Source organism: Dermacentor silvarum, chromosome 4, assembly GCF_013339745.2.
Source record: "Dermacentor silvarum isolate Dsil-2018 chromosome 4, BIME_Dsil_1.4, whole genome shotgun sequence".
Classification (NCBI taxonomy): Eukaryota; Metazoa; Arthropoda; class Arachnida; order Ixodida; family Ixodidae; genus Dermacentor; species Dermacentor silvarum.
The window spans coordinates 158,282,662-158,296,176 of NC_051157.2; positions in this window are offsets into that span (position 1 = coordinate 158,282,662).

The window sequence follows — 13,515 nt, forward strand, 5'->3', positions numbered from 1 at the left end:
TACTTGTTTGGGACGTTTTGAATACATGTGTAAAGCTCGGATGGTTATTTCGTCAGTGATGCCAAATTGTGCCCTTTTTTTAAGTGTTCACCATATACTGTGGTTGACTTTATGCTAGAAAAAATCTGATTGTTTTTGTATTACCCTAATCATCTATGAAAATAGCTTTCTGAATTTTGAAGTTCTCTGAAAAAAACTAATATATTCGATTGAAAAGAATGAACAACATCACTGATCAAAATCTTGAACAAAACGCTTACAATAAAAGATCCGTGTGATAAACCCAAATATACATCTAGGATATGAGAACTGTAACTATCATGGCGAACATATTGTTTGCGATTGATAGGCCAACTAAGACCCATATCGCTCACCTCCTGTCTGGGCCAGCTTTTGAGCGAGTCGTCCTCACCAGACTCAAGAGACACGGAGCAAAACGATCTGCTTCCGGCCACAATGCTTGGATTCTGGAGAGGGGTATCGGCCCAAGACGTCTTCCTACTGCTGAAAGACGAAGTCCTGAACCCCCCATCGGGAAGTCCAGACAGGATCTCGCTCGCACTCGACATTGAAAAAGCATTTGACACTATCTCGCACTCCGCGATTCTTGACGGACTCGATGACATAGGATGTGGTGATAGAATACATTGCTGCGTGCAAGACTTCTTGAGCAACCGCACTTCCCATATTGGGATAGGTACGACACGCCCTCTCCCATATGACCTACCGGGATGAGGCACCCCCTCAAGGCTCTATACTATCACCGCTCCTATTCAACATCGGCCTACGCAAACTGGCACTAAACTGGAGGAGCACAGAGATCTCGGGTGCACCATATAAGCGGATGATATTACGCTATGGGCCACTCGAGGCTCGTACGGCGACCGGCAAGACATCCTCCACAGAGCCATTGACACCGTCCAGACCTTCATGAAACAAGCAGGCATGAAATGCGCCCCGGCAAAGTCAGCATGCCTACACATTAGACCCAAGCATACACAAGCAAACAGAGCACCGACCCTACAACTCTTTCTCGATGGGGAACCCATCAAGAGGACAACAAACATGCGGGTTTTGGGATGCACGTACAAGAAACGGGCCGTGTTTCCATCGCGCTCTCCAAACTCAGACGCACGGTAAGCAGCATCACCGGACTTATTAACAGAATCGCGCGAGGCAAAGTGGCAATGACGGAGGCGGACACTTTGCGATTGGTGCAAGCCTTCTTCATTAGTCGCATAACTTACGCACTGCCCTTTCAAGCCACGCGCCGCACCGAGACCGACCAAGTGGACAAATTGATTCGAATCGCCTGTAAGGCGGCACTCGGCCTTCCGGCGAGCATAAGCACGGAGGGCCTCCGGGAGCTAGGGCTGACCAACACATATGAAGAGCTCGCCGTAGCCACGATCATCGCCTAGCGAGAGCGCCTTAACGCGACGCCTCAGGGACGTTGCCTATTAAGACGCCTGCACTATCCCCTAGCGCCGCAATTCTGCGGGGACGATACCAACTGATACTACTCGCTCTGCGAACACGGTTACATGTGTATCCCATCACACGCAACATGCACCTGACATATCACGAAAGACGAAGACGAGTCAGGGCGACAGCCCTGCTACAGAGGCAGGACCACCCGGATACGTATTTCGTGGACGCAAGTCTTTACCCCCGCAGAGCAACACGAACCTCCGCTTTCGTGGCGGTCGCGACAAATAGGGCACGCACGGTCGCTGCTCCATCCTTGCGCGCCTCGTCCAGCGCAACGGTGGAGGCCGCCGCCGTCCCCCTAGCCGTACGAGCCGCCGAAGCAAACGGTCAATCGGCACGCGTGCTAACGGACTCTCAGGACGCATGCCGACTATACATGCGGGAAATTTTGCCGGCCAGCGTCGTGCGCATCCTGGAGCCAAGAGTCACACAGGACCATGGCATCACATGCTGCCCTGCACACGCCGGAGTGGACGGCAACGAAGGGGTGGACCGTCTGGCTCAAGATATCACAGGACCGAGCCGCGGATCACTCCGCCCTAACGGAACCCCCCAAACCCGGCACGCCACGAGAAGTACTGGAGCTGCAAAGACTTGTCAGACGAACAAAGGCTCCTCCCCATCGCAAGCGCAAAAGGGCGCAAGCAAGGGACTGCCGTCGAATACAGACGAACACCTTTCCTCACTTGCACAAGCTACTCAAGATGTACCCCGACAGACACAAAGACAAATGTCCCTGGTGTGAAGAGACGCCGACACTCCAACACATCACATACGAATCCCCGAGGCGCCCGGCACACGCAGTCTCGCCGCTAATCACGAACTCACTCGTTAACTGTTCGTGGGAGGCGCGACTCACCGAACTGGACTTGGGAAGCCAGCTGGCGACACTCGACCAGGCCCGCCGAGCCGCAGAAGCCAGTGGGGCCCTGAAATAGGGGCTCCACGCTTAGACACCAATCAGATTGTTGTTTCAATAAAGTTGTTCTTCTGCGATAGGCCAAGTATAATGTCAGCCAGTTTACGATGTGTTCACAAATTTCTAGTGTTTCCACTTTTGTTATTTGTTTACAATGTGGACACTTAATAAAAGCCTTAGAAAACTCTAAAACGATGTCATCGATCCACCTGCCCTCCACTGCGAAGCGCCTTTGCAAACTCAATCATGTTCAGGTAATGTTAAATATCAGTAGGTAAAACTAGAGTCATGATGATTCTTGCTGAAAAGCTTGTTGCATTCAAGGTATTTTTTTGCCTAAATGCGCACTAGTAGCCTGCAGGAAACGCACGTGAGGAATATTTTTCGGTATACGTATGAAGTCGTGAGGGGAACAACTATCGTTCTGTAGGGGCACAAAACAGGGACTGGCTGTTTACTTGTCGTGTCGTTGTAATGTTTTACCACCCCCTTCCTAGTTTGGAAAGCATTTGAAAAGTTGGGGGAAGTGCAAGTAGGCAAAACAAGCCAGTGATCCTAAATGCTATCACATCAGTCACAATCATAAGAATTCTAGCCATAAATAAGAGACGAGGTCTATTATCACAGCAATTAGTAATGGATGTGCGTAAGACACAACCTGAAATAAACTGTACGCAAGGCACATGTCGCGCAAAACTCAGCGAACTGAGCGAAGTGCTCTGTAGCCTTTACTTCCCCGTCATGGAAGTGACGTCACATCCTGCTCGTTCAAAGTTGGGGGTCATATGCAGGCTTCTTGCAGAAAATTATTGGATAATCAACTACTCATAACTCCTGAGAGGTGGCTTTCAGAGGTGTTATTATAAAGCGCTTAACTGCCAGTAAAATAGAGTGCTCAAGTTCTTGTAAAGCAGTTTCCGGAGTTTCCAAATCGGATTCGCTTTCGATATTGGCACTGGAAAGGAGCGATCAGAACTTTACATAGTTGAACGCCCACGATGTGTGCTCAACGCTAACCTCGGTAAATGAAATTCTGAAATGGTGTGCCTTGATGTGACCGAAGCGTTTCTTGTAGCTCTTGAGCTGTCTGGCTCCGCACGCTTACGTATACTCTACCACGACAAGCCGTTCATGGCCTATTTGCTGATGCCAGCGCCTGGTCCGGTGGCAGCTTTAACTACTTTGAATGCTTTAAGAAGCTGCTTAAAGGGCCCCTAAACCACGTCAGATATTTTTTGAAGATTTCAAGTAAACACGTGCATCGAGTTCAGAATACCGTCACGATCAACGATGCCCAACGCTGCAGCGCTACGCGCTGTTGTGTCTGGCGGTCCTTCTGGACAAAGGAGGCCTCATCGACAGACGTGAACATATCAAGCGCTCTTCATGCTTGTCGTTTCTCGCGGCCGGGATGTGTCACCATCAGTCACCTGCGACTGATGGATGAGCAATTAGTCTCCAGGCTGCAATGAGTCATCGGCTTCATGCGTCGCTAAACGGCAACGTCGCCCTTTGGTGCGTTTCCGTGAATTACCAGCGCCACCCGAACTATACGACGAGGCCCGGCGCCGACTGTGACGCGCCAACCTGGAGCCCCCCTTCGAGACAACAGCCACCGCGCTCCCTGCAAATGGTGGCTTCCGTGAACTGACGGCTACGGAGAGGCGACTCTTGCAAAGGGCCAGCTTCTAGCAATCCCGTGGGAGCGACATCAACGTTCGGTTCCCAAGGTGTCAACCGCTGCCTGTGTTCGGGAGCGACCAGGCAAGTTTGGAGGCGGAACCCGGCGGGAAACGATGGCACATACATCATGTGCGGGATATGGCTACCTGGTCAAAGAAAGCGATTGGCTAAGAGGAACTAAAGTGCATTTCCTCGTCGAGTGAAAGAGGGAGACGAAAGGATAGGCATAAAACGCGGGAATTGAGTGTTGTGAAGACGCTCGACCAGGGAGAACGCTCGGAGGTGTGAACGCTAGAACATGCAAAGATGTTAGCCTGCAGACGGCTCCAATAACATGGAGCCCTTCTTGTAAAATACCAACATGTACAGTTTATATAAAACCATTTTCTGATCTCACTGGCTATCTCGTCCTCTCTGAACGTGGCACGACACCACCCATGGAACCTTCGTGGCCGCTCGGACCTTCGGCTTTCGCAACAGTGGCTGGCAGCTTATGGGATCGGCCGGCGTTGGCTACATCGGTGTGGTGAGTGCTACGTGTTTGCTTCTGTTTTCGCCAGACTCATTGGCGCAGGCAGTCGGTAATGGTGGTTTGGTGTTACTTTTAATTTTGTCTCGCAGATAAAGAATATAGTGTCTCGTGGGCTGAGTTACTAGGGGGAAGAAACAGAGGGTGCTCTGTAAATACGGATAAGTTTCAAATCCAGGATCTCCTCAAAAGTTGTGAGCCGATGGGCATTTTGGTTGGCCCTGCTGTAGACAGAAGTCAACAATTGGAGCTTTTACGGAAGGAGGAAGTGAGTTGGGAGAAGGCCGGTGAGACCATGAAAATTGTTTTGTAAAGAAAGAAATTCTACAATCTCCTGATGGTAGCGATGAGCACGGACTATAGGTAGTGCCTGAGTTTGCCCTTCATGTCGCCAGAACTCCCTAGTACAAGTAGGTAGTTGTTATTAGAGTAACTTTGTGTTTTCTGGCAGGCACCGTTTTGGGAAATTCCCCTTGTTTAAATAGCGAATTTTAGGAAGGGTGAATTCTGAAGGCAAACGAGATCGCTATGGAGAAATTCTAAGTGCAGGACCTCCTTCTCATTTGCGAGGAGTTAGGAGTTTCGGCCGACTCCGCAAAAACGAAAGAAGCTGTTCTCGGCGTCATGAAGGCAGAGGATGTGACGGTCGAGGAGGCTGACGAGGCTTGGGAAAGCATTGTTGAAAGAAGGGAAAGGGCAGAGCAGTGCGAGAAGCGCCAGGGTGAAGCCGAAGAGCGCAAGCATGAGGCTGCGCAACAACACGCTCTTCGGATGCAAAAGCTTGAACGGGAATGCCAGATGCTTAGATGGCAGACAGCACGACGCCAGCTCCACACTTTCAGGACAGACGAGGACAAAGTTACTATTCTCGCCCGTTTTGAACGAGTGTGTGAGAAAGAGGGTGTCAGCCGGGACTCGTGGGCCGAGCGATTAGGAGCACTTCTCCCGTTTAGTGTCGGTGCGTGTTTCATGCATTGCTTGTCCGAGGAGAAAGCGCGCGACTACGACAGGGCTAAGAGGGCTTTGTTCAGGCGATTCGGTGCGGCATGGCAGGCCGACTTCGCAGGCCCAAATGAGAAAGAAAAAGCCTACCCTGTCGAATGTGCTGCTAGCACTGAAACGGCTAGTGTAGTAAGATTTGAAAAAGGTGTGATGCAAGTGACGCACACACAAAGCGAAGATAACGGTGGTTTTCCCGCACCAGAAACGGAAGGTCCTTTAGGCCAAGTGCGTACGGCGGCGGCAATTTCGGCCAGCCCGCCAGACAAGGTCAGCTGTTGCTTCTCGAATAGGTCGGAGCAAATGCTGAGGGAACGGGGAAAATCCTTCTCCAGCAAGGGAGCTTTCAGGGCAAAAGCACGTGAGGAGACCCAGAGACTGATAGGCGCATTCCCTATTGAGCAGCGGTCACAGGACCATGGAACGATTCCAGAGGCAGCTGTAAGCAGTGACGAGTCAGACGTGTTAGTAGCCGGAAGCGAGGTGAATGCGCTCACCGAAGAGAGCGGTGGTTTTCCCTCCCTAGAATTCATGGCCGACTGCGAAGGCCAAGATGACAGCAACAAAGCTAGTTCAGACAGCGCTGAGAGGGCTGTGGTGCCAGTCGTTAACGGAAACAGTGACAAGCGCGAAAAAACACTTGTTTCGCCATTTAGAGACAGCTGTTTCGGAAGCAAAGGCCGACTTCGAAGGCCAGCGAGAAGTTTTGCATGCTATCGACTGGCAGTAATGGAGCTATGCCAGCTGAAGAGAGACTTCATGAGGAGTTAACTTGCTCAAAGGTCAAATCTCGTCATGCTGAATAAGAAAGGCAGTCGCACTGTGAAACACGAAGGGCCAACGAAATTTCAAGTGCGTATGCCGAAACTGCAGACTCTAAGAAGCATGCCAAACAGAAAAGGCGTAAGCGCAAGACGATAAAGGTGGACGTGGTCCGGGCGTCTAGAGTCAAACTTGCGAAGCGCCAAAGCGACATTGGTAAACGTGCTAAGACCATGATCCAGCCAGATAATTTGAAAAGGCGAAGGAGGGTAACTCGCAAGCTTATAGGCGTTTGCTGAGATCGGGGATCGGCGTGACGCATATCGCGATAAGGAGAGTTTTACGTAGATTCAGACGTGGTGACCGTCGCCTGACCGCTCCGCGTAAAGTGAATTGTAGGCAGAGGGACAAAGGAAAGCGTCCGGTATGCTGCCACCGTGGCCGATCACTCGCGGGGGCAATGAGAGGCAACTGCCTCGCAGGTAATAGGACAGTGTGCGCGCGGGTCTGTCAATGCATCTCTCTCCCAGTACTTGGAGGCTGCTGTTCCACAGTAGAAGCTACGAGGTGCGTCAGGTAAATTAGCGATCTTTGCCTTCTTCGCGACCGCACCTTGCGAAATCCCCGGAATGCGCGACCCCCAGAGTGCGTTTGAAAGGGGTGCGTTTGGGGCCCGATAATGAGGAAACAGGGAAGACGGGTAGGATTTTCTTCCTCTTTCGTATTCCGTCTGCGGGAGATTAGTTGAGTTTTGAAAGTTTGACAGGCGTAAAGAATGCCACCGTTTTTTATTATGTTGTTAACCTTTCCGGCTCAGGTTAGACCCACGATTTAAAGGGGAGTGTTTACGCGACGACAGCTATAGACTTGGAATGCAAACAGTGTCAGGGTTGCAATAGTTTGCAAGGTCACGCGCAAGTTGCGCAAGCTGATGACCTGCGCTTTTACAAGAGTTAATGACGCGTCGTGTTTTATTTGCTTTCAAGAAAACGTGACAGCTGAACACTCGAGAAAGGATAGCGTCAGTGTTTTCGTTTTATTTTTATTTTCGCTGATATATGTCGGCGGAAGATAAAAAGCCTCATTGTAGTTTTGGTTGCAGCTTGTTTTAGATAGTTCGCGTGAGTTCTCCTTAGGATAAGGCTTTCTCTTCGGATTTGGCGATTTCTAAAAATAACACTGTATCAGGTTAGAGACTGGTTACTCTGCAATCTACTTCACCTGGTTTTCGAAAGTGTCGGATGGTTGTTCCCGCACGCATGTGGAAAGGACCGCACGTTAGAAACTCGTTGCGCGGATCGCCTTCAGCGATATATTTATTTTCTCTTCAACGTCTTACCAAAGAGGTACGTCACATAAATACGGCCACCTGCTCAGATGGAGCATAGCATTAAAAAGCGCGCTAGGGGAAATGCAGAATAAGTCAGGCCTTGTGAGCCTATTTGGGAACGTGGTAAGTTGTAGATGGTTTGCCCATTTATTTATTTGGCATTATGTAATGATTATGTAGCTCTCTTGTGCTAGTGTATTACGGAATGTGAATTAGTGAAGGCCAGTTCTCCCTTCGCCTTCCTGATCTGTGGAAGCTCTAATTCATAATTACTTAGCTTCATTACATAAACCCAGTTGGTGTTTATTTGCGAAGATACATTATCGAAAGTTTTTTTGGTACTTGTCCGGATCAACGCGCACCTTGCGTTTCAGGGTTTTCTTTAGATAGGGGGTTGTCAGATTTTTGGAATTGATAGAGTCTGGCGATGAGAGTGGCTTCCAGTAGCGCTTGCGGCATTGTGTGTGGCTGACAAAGGTCGCTCCTTGGAACTTGTCATCTTGCATTTCTGCAGTCCAGTCAGAGCCCACCTATCAAGAGGCCTTTGGCGGGAAGATCCTCATTCCTGGAAGCAGCGGCCCCATGGCTTTGAGCAAAACGGGCATCAAACCGGCCGAGCTGCAATGGAACGACTCGACCTCCCGATGCATCATCTGGCGGCGGGGGTGCTGTTGTGTCTGGCGGTCCTTCGGCACAAAAGAGGCCTCATCGACAGACGTGAACATATCAAGTGCTCCTCACGCTTGTCGTTTCTCGTGGCCGGGAAGTGTCACCATCAGTCACCTGGGACTGATGGATGAGCAATTAGTCTCCAGGCTGCAATGAGTCATCGGCCTCATGCGTCGCTAAACGGCAACGTCGCTCTTTGGTGCGTTTCCGTGAATTACCAGCGCCACCCAAACTACGACGAGGCCCGGCGCCGACTGTGACGCGCCAGCCTGGAGCCCCCTTTCGAGACAACAGCCACCGCCCTTTCTGGAAATGGTGGCTTCCACGAACTGACCGCTACGGAGAGGCGACTCTTGCAAAGAGCCAGCGTCTAGCAATCCCGTGGGAGCGACATCAACGTTCGGTTCCCAAGGTGTCAACCGCTGCCTGTGTTCGGGAGCGACCAGGCAAGATTGGAGGCGGAACCCAGCGGGAAACGATGGCACATACATCATGTGCGGGATATGGCGATCTGGTCGAAAATGGTGATTGGCTAAGAGGAACTAAAGTGCATTTCCTCGTCGATTGAAAGAGGGATACGAAAGGATAGGGATAAGACGCGGGACTTGAGTGTTCTGAAGACGCTCAACCAGGGAGAACGCTCGGAGATGTGAACGCTAGAACATGCAAAGATGTTAGCATGTAGACTGCTCCAATATCATGGAGCCCTTCTTGTAAAATACCAACATGTACAGTGTATATAAAACCATTTTCTGATCTCACTGGATATCTTCTCCTCTCGGCACCTGGCACGGCACCATCCATGGAACCTTCGTGGCCGCTCGGACCTCGACTTCGCAACAGCGCCGCCGGCGCGCCACAAAAAAAAAAAAAAAACAATGCCGTCCTCCTCTCCGGGCCTTTCCGGTATCCCCAGCGGTCGTCACGATGTCAGCAGGCTGAATCTGGTGATGTCAACGTCGGGGACGATGCCCATTGGTCGAACAAGAACCTACGACTTCCGGCTTGTCTCCTGCGCTCGCTGCTCTTCCTTGTCGTGTTGGTCGCTTGTGCGCCCTTGCGAATAGGTAATTACAGCCCGCAACGCAAGTGCCAAATCACTCGCGTTCCAACACAGTCGTGCTTAGTGGTCTGATCAGCTGCGCGAACAGAGTGCGACAGTGTTGGCCTTTCTAGACGAGTGCAGAACACAGGGTCTGTAGTGGCACGCTTCGCAGGAACACGGGCCGGCACCGCAGCAACAGCGGGTAGCCGAGAAGCGCTGAGTCCACGTCCCCGTTACCGGCACGGTTTCTCGCCACATGCCGTTTGCCATTCGCGGGCCGCCGTTCGACGGTGGTTTTCCATGCGAACGGCGAGATTTCCTTGTCGTAGAGAGGATGAGACTGGGACCCATTTGTGCGGTTACCTCACCGTCTACGCCGCCGATCGCTCGACGGCGCCGATGTCGTCCATAGGCCTTTTCCGGCTCACTTCAAAGCTAAAACTGACGGCGCTTCGGAATGAATTCCCAACGCTCACAAGCCACAATATTTTTTTACTGTTTTTATCGCTCTTCGCAATAATTGTAGGCGAAGAAGAAAACACGCTTATATTAGCGGCGCTGTCGGTTGCGATGCGAGCACAGCCGAGTCGGTCGTCTCCCGTTGGTAGCCGCGCGCGGCAGCTGAGCTCGACAAGTATCGGAGCTCTCGAGTTCATGTTTAACGTTTGACAGTTGATATCGTTGTTCATAAAATCTACAATTTACGGATCACTTTATCTAGGGAAAATTATTTTGCTTGGAACAGAAGCTGCAGCCGATGTTTTCGTCGCCAGGGCGGAGGCGCGCAGCTTAGCAGTCATCGATTGGCCCGTTGATCGTGCTGTGGGCGGTGCGCCAGCCGAACTACCGTCTACTTTGAACACCTCTCGCGCGGCAGAAGTTGTAAGGCACGGGTGGCCGGTTCGCCGTCGGTATATTTGCCGCTAGCGTGGACGTGCCCTAACCGGAAGTGGGAGGTGTTTTCAGAAGCGCGTTGGCTATGACGTATGTCACGTGACATTTGGAGCAGCACTCGGCGACGAGGAGAGACCAGTCGACGAGGAGAGTAGCGAAGGAAAGAGCGAAACGAGCGAGTGCCGTTTTTCGATCATCAAACGCGTGTAACTCCGCTATTCCGGCACCATTTCAACAAATTCTCGCGGCTACGTGTTCGTTGTAGACTCATGCACAACTGCAACACCTCAACTAAATTTCGACCTCTGGGTGGTTTAGGGGCCCTTGAAAGCATGGAAAGTTATTATGGAGTTACACTAGTATTGTGCTCCTTCCTACAGAATGGGTGGCCTTGCTTCTAGTTTTTTTTTAAGCAGCTCACCGTTACTACTTCTTAGCAGCTATGTACACATCATGGAAAAAGCATGTAACATGTGTAAAATGCTGGGAAAACAATAATCAGGTGGTTATGATGTGTTAACATGCGCCGGAATGTGCAGTGAAAAATGGGAGTGCGTGTTCTACTTCCAAATGGTAGACAACAAGGTTCCTGCTAATGACACCTTAATATTGTCTGGCAGTGCCATCACGTGAAGTTCTTCTTTCTGGGGTTCTACGAATGAAAACCAGTTATGATTATGAGGCATGCAGTAGTGGAGGGCCCCGGATTAATTTTGACAACCTGGTGTTCTTTAACATGAAGTTCTAATTGGCAGAAGAGCTGTCTTCAGCTTTTTGGGTATGATCTCTAAGAAGTCCTCGAACCGACTGTTGGCAATAGCACGCAACCAGATCGTATTCCTAGATGCAGACAACACCAGCAGCAGATGCGGTACTTCGATGTCAGTGTCGCGGTCTAAACAGCCGTCACTGCAGTATTTTAATGTGCGTTATCTTGTAACCCTGAGAACCTCACGGTCCTACAGATTCCTCTAATCCGTTAGGCTGACGATACCTACACAAACACATCAGCCAAGCAGCTTTTACCGCAATACTTTATCTTTCCGTGCTACAATGTTTCAGTGGTTTCCGCAATACATTCTGTTAAAGTAAAGAAAATACAGAAGTATCAAACGGGAAGTGCGTGCAGCGCTTTTTACTCGTTTCTCATTTTGCAGCAATGCAGCTCTTTTTGAGCTTGCGCCACTGTTCAGCACTTTGCCCAACACCTCATCCCAAAACTTTTGTCGTCAGCGTTAAGCGTAGCACTCGCTTGGAAAACAGAAATGTGCGGCACCCCACAGACTTTTCATTTGCATCTAGGTGGCGCTGCTGTTGGCGTCGAGTCTTTGTTGATGTCGCCCTGTGGAGCACGGGCTCCCTCTTCCCTTTCACTGCTCTAGGTTTTCCGCGCGCATCAGTTTTCAAACTAACTAGCATTCTTTTGCATCGCTCGTTGTGAAACAAGGGGTGCGCACTGTCGTACTTCCAGGGTGGTCGTTTAAGCTGGGCTCACTGCGTCGCCGTTTATAATCTGCTCCTTCCTTGGCAGTGAAAGCATGTTCGGTATGCACCAACGTACCTCATTACAGGAACCGCTCGATAAAAACGAGCGTTGCTGCCAGCTGGAAACCCAGGCAGTGCGCAGATTGCCAGAGCTTGGCATCGTTTTCGAGAAACTGCGGTACGCATCAAGTAACAAAAAAACCTTGCCTGATTATACGAGGGCTTGCTTTGCACTTTTTGTTTTCGTAACATCGCTTGCTTCTGTTGCCAATGTCGGTGAAGGAAGAAGATACGCTCGTACGCTTGCGTATCCCGGGTGTTTCTGTCGAAGACAGAAAACCTTTCGTGCCTGCAGAAACAAAACCGAAGTTCCACCTGATAAAATGCGGTTAAATACCGTGGTATAACAAAGGTGCCTGCAAACGAAAGAGTGCACCGCTGCGCAGGTGGCTCAAGTAAAATGGGGAAACCAAGGAGGTGGAAATGACTGGGAAATGAAGGCTGATATTGAATGCAGTGCAATCTATAACCACAAAGCGTCTCAAAACACTACCGGTCGAGAGACAGAAATTCCGTAGCGGTTTAGCGGTAAAGGCGACAGGAATGCCTTAGCATTACGTCGCACCTTTTTCACGTTTCGGATCCTTTATTTAAACCGCGTGCACCGCAGTGAGCTCATTGGAAAAACACCCTGCCTATGTAAGGCGCGAAGTGCAACTCAATAACAGTGATCCAGAGCAAACCACCGTTGGTTGCTGTATGTACATACACACACACACACACACACACACATATATATATATATATATATATATATATATATATCATCAGCCTATACTTTATGACCACTGCAGGACGAAGGCCTCTCCCTGCGATCTTCAATTACCCCTGTCTTGCGCTAGCGTATTCCAACTTGCGCCTGCAAATTTCCTAACTTCATCATCCCATCTGGTTTTCTGCCCACCTCGACTGCGCTTCCCTTCTCTTGGTATCCATTCTGTAACCCTAATGGTCCACCGGTTATCCATCCTACGCATTACATGGCCTGCCCAGCTCCATTTCTTCCGCTTAATGTCAACTAGAATATCGGCTATCCCCGTTTGTTCTCTGATCCACACCGCTCTCTTCCTGTCTCTTAACGCTAGTCCTACGATTTTTCGTTCCATCGCTCCTTGTGCGGTCCTTAACTTGTTCTCGAACTTCTTTGTTAACCTCCAAGTTTCTGCCTATATATATATATATATATATATATATATATATATATACGCAAGAAGAAAGGGAAGCGAGGGGCCCGATTTTTGTTAATCCTATAAGAAGCCAACAAACAGCGACACCGAGCACAACATAGCGGAAATTCCTTGTACTTACTAATTGGATTGAAGACATGATGAATTAATGGAAATGAAAGTGAATGCAAAAACAACTTGCCGCAGGTGGGGTACGATACCATGTCTTCGCATTACGCGTGCGATGCTCTTACCATTGAGCTACCGCGGCGCCGGTTTCCCATCCACTTTCTGGGGTATTTATGTTTATACTACTAGAACTAACTTTGGGAGTGTTAGCCAGCTCCACCACTAGCAAACCTTTCTGCCGGAAGATCCTTTCTACCGCCGGCGTCAGGTATACGTGATCTTTTTGGTGAAGGCAACTGGTCAATTAACCCACGCATGCTCTTTTTTGAGCATTGCACTCGATCTATATCTCAC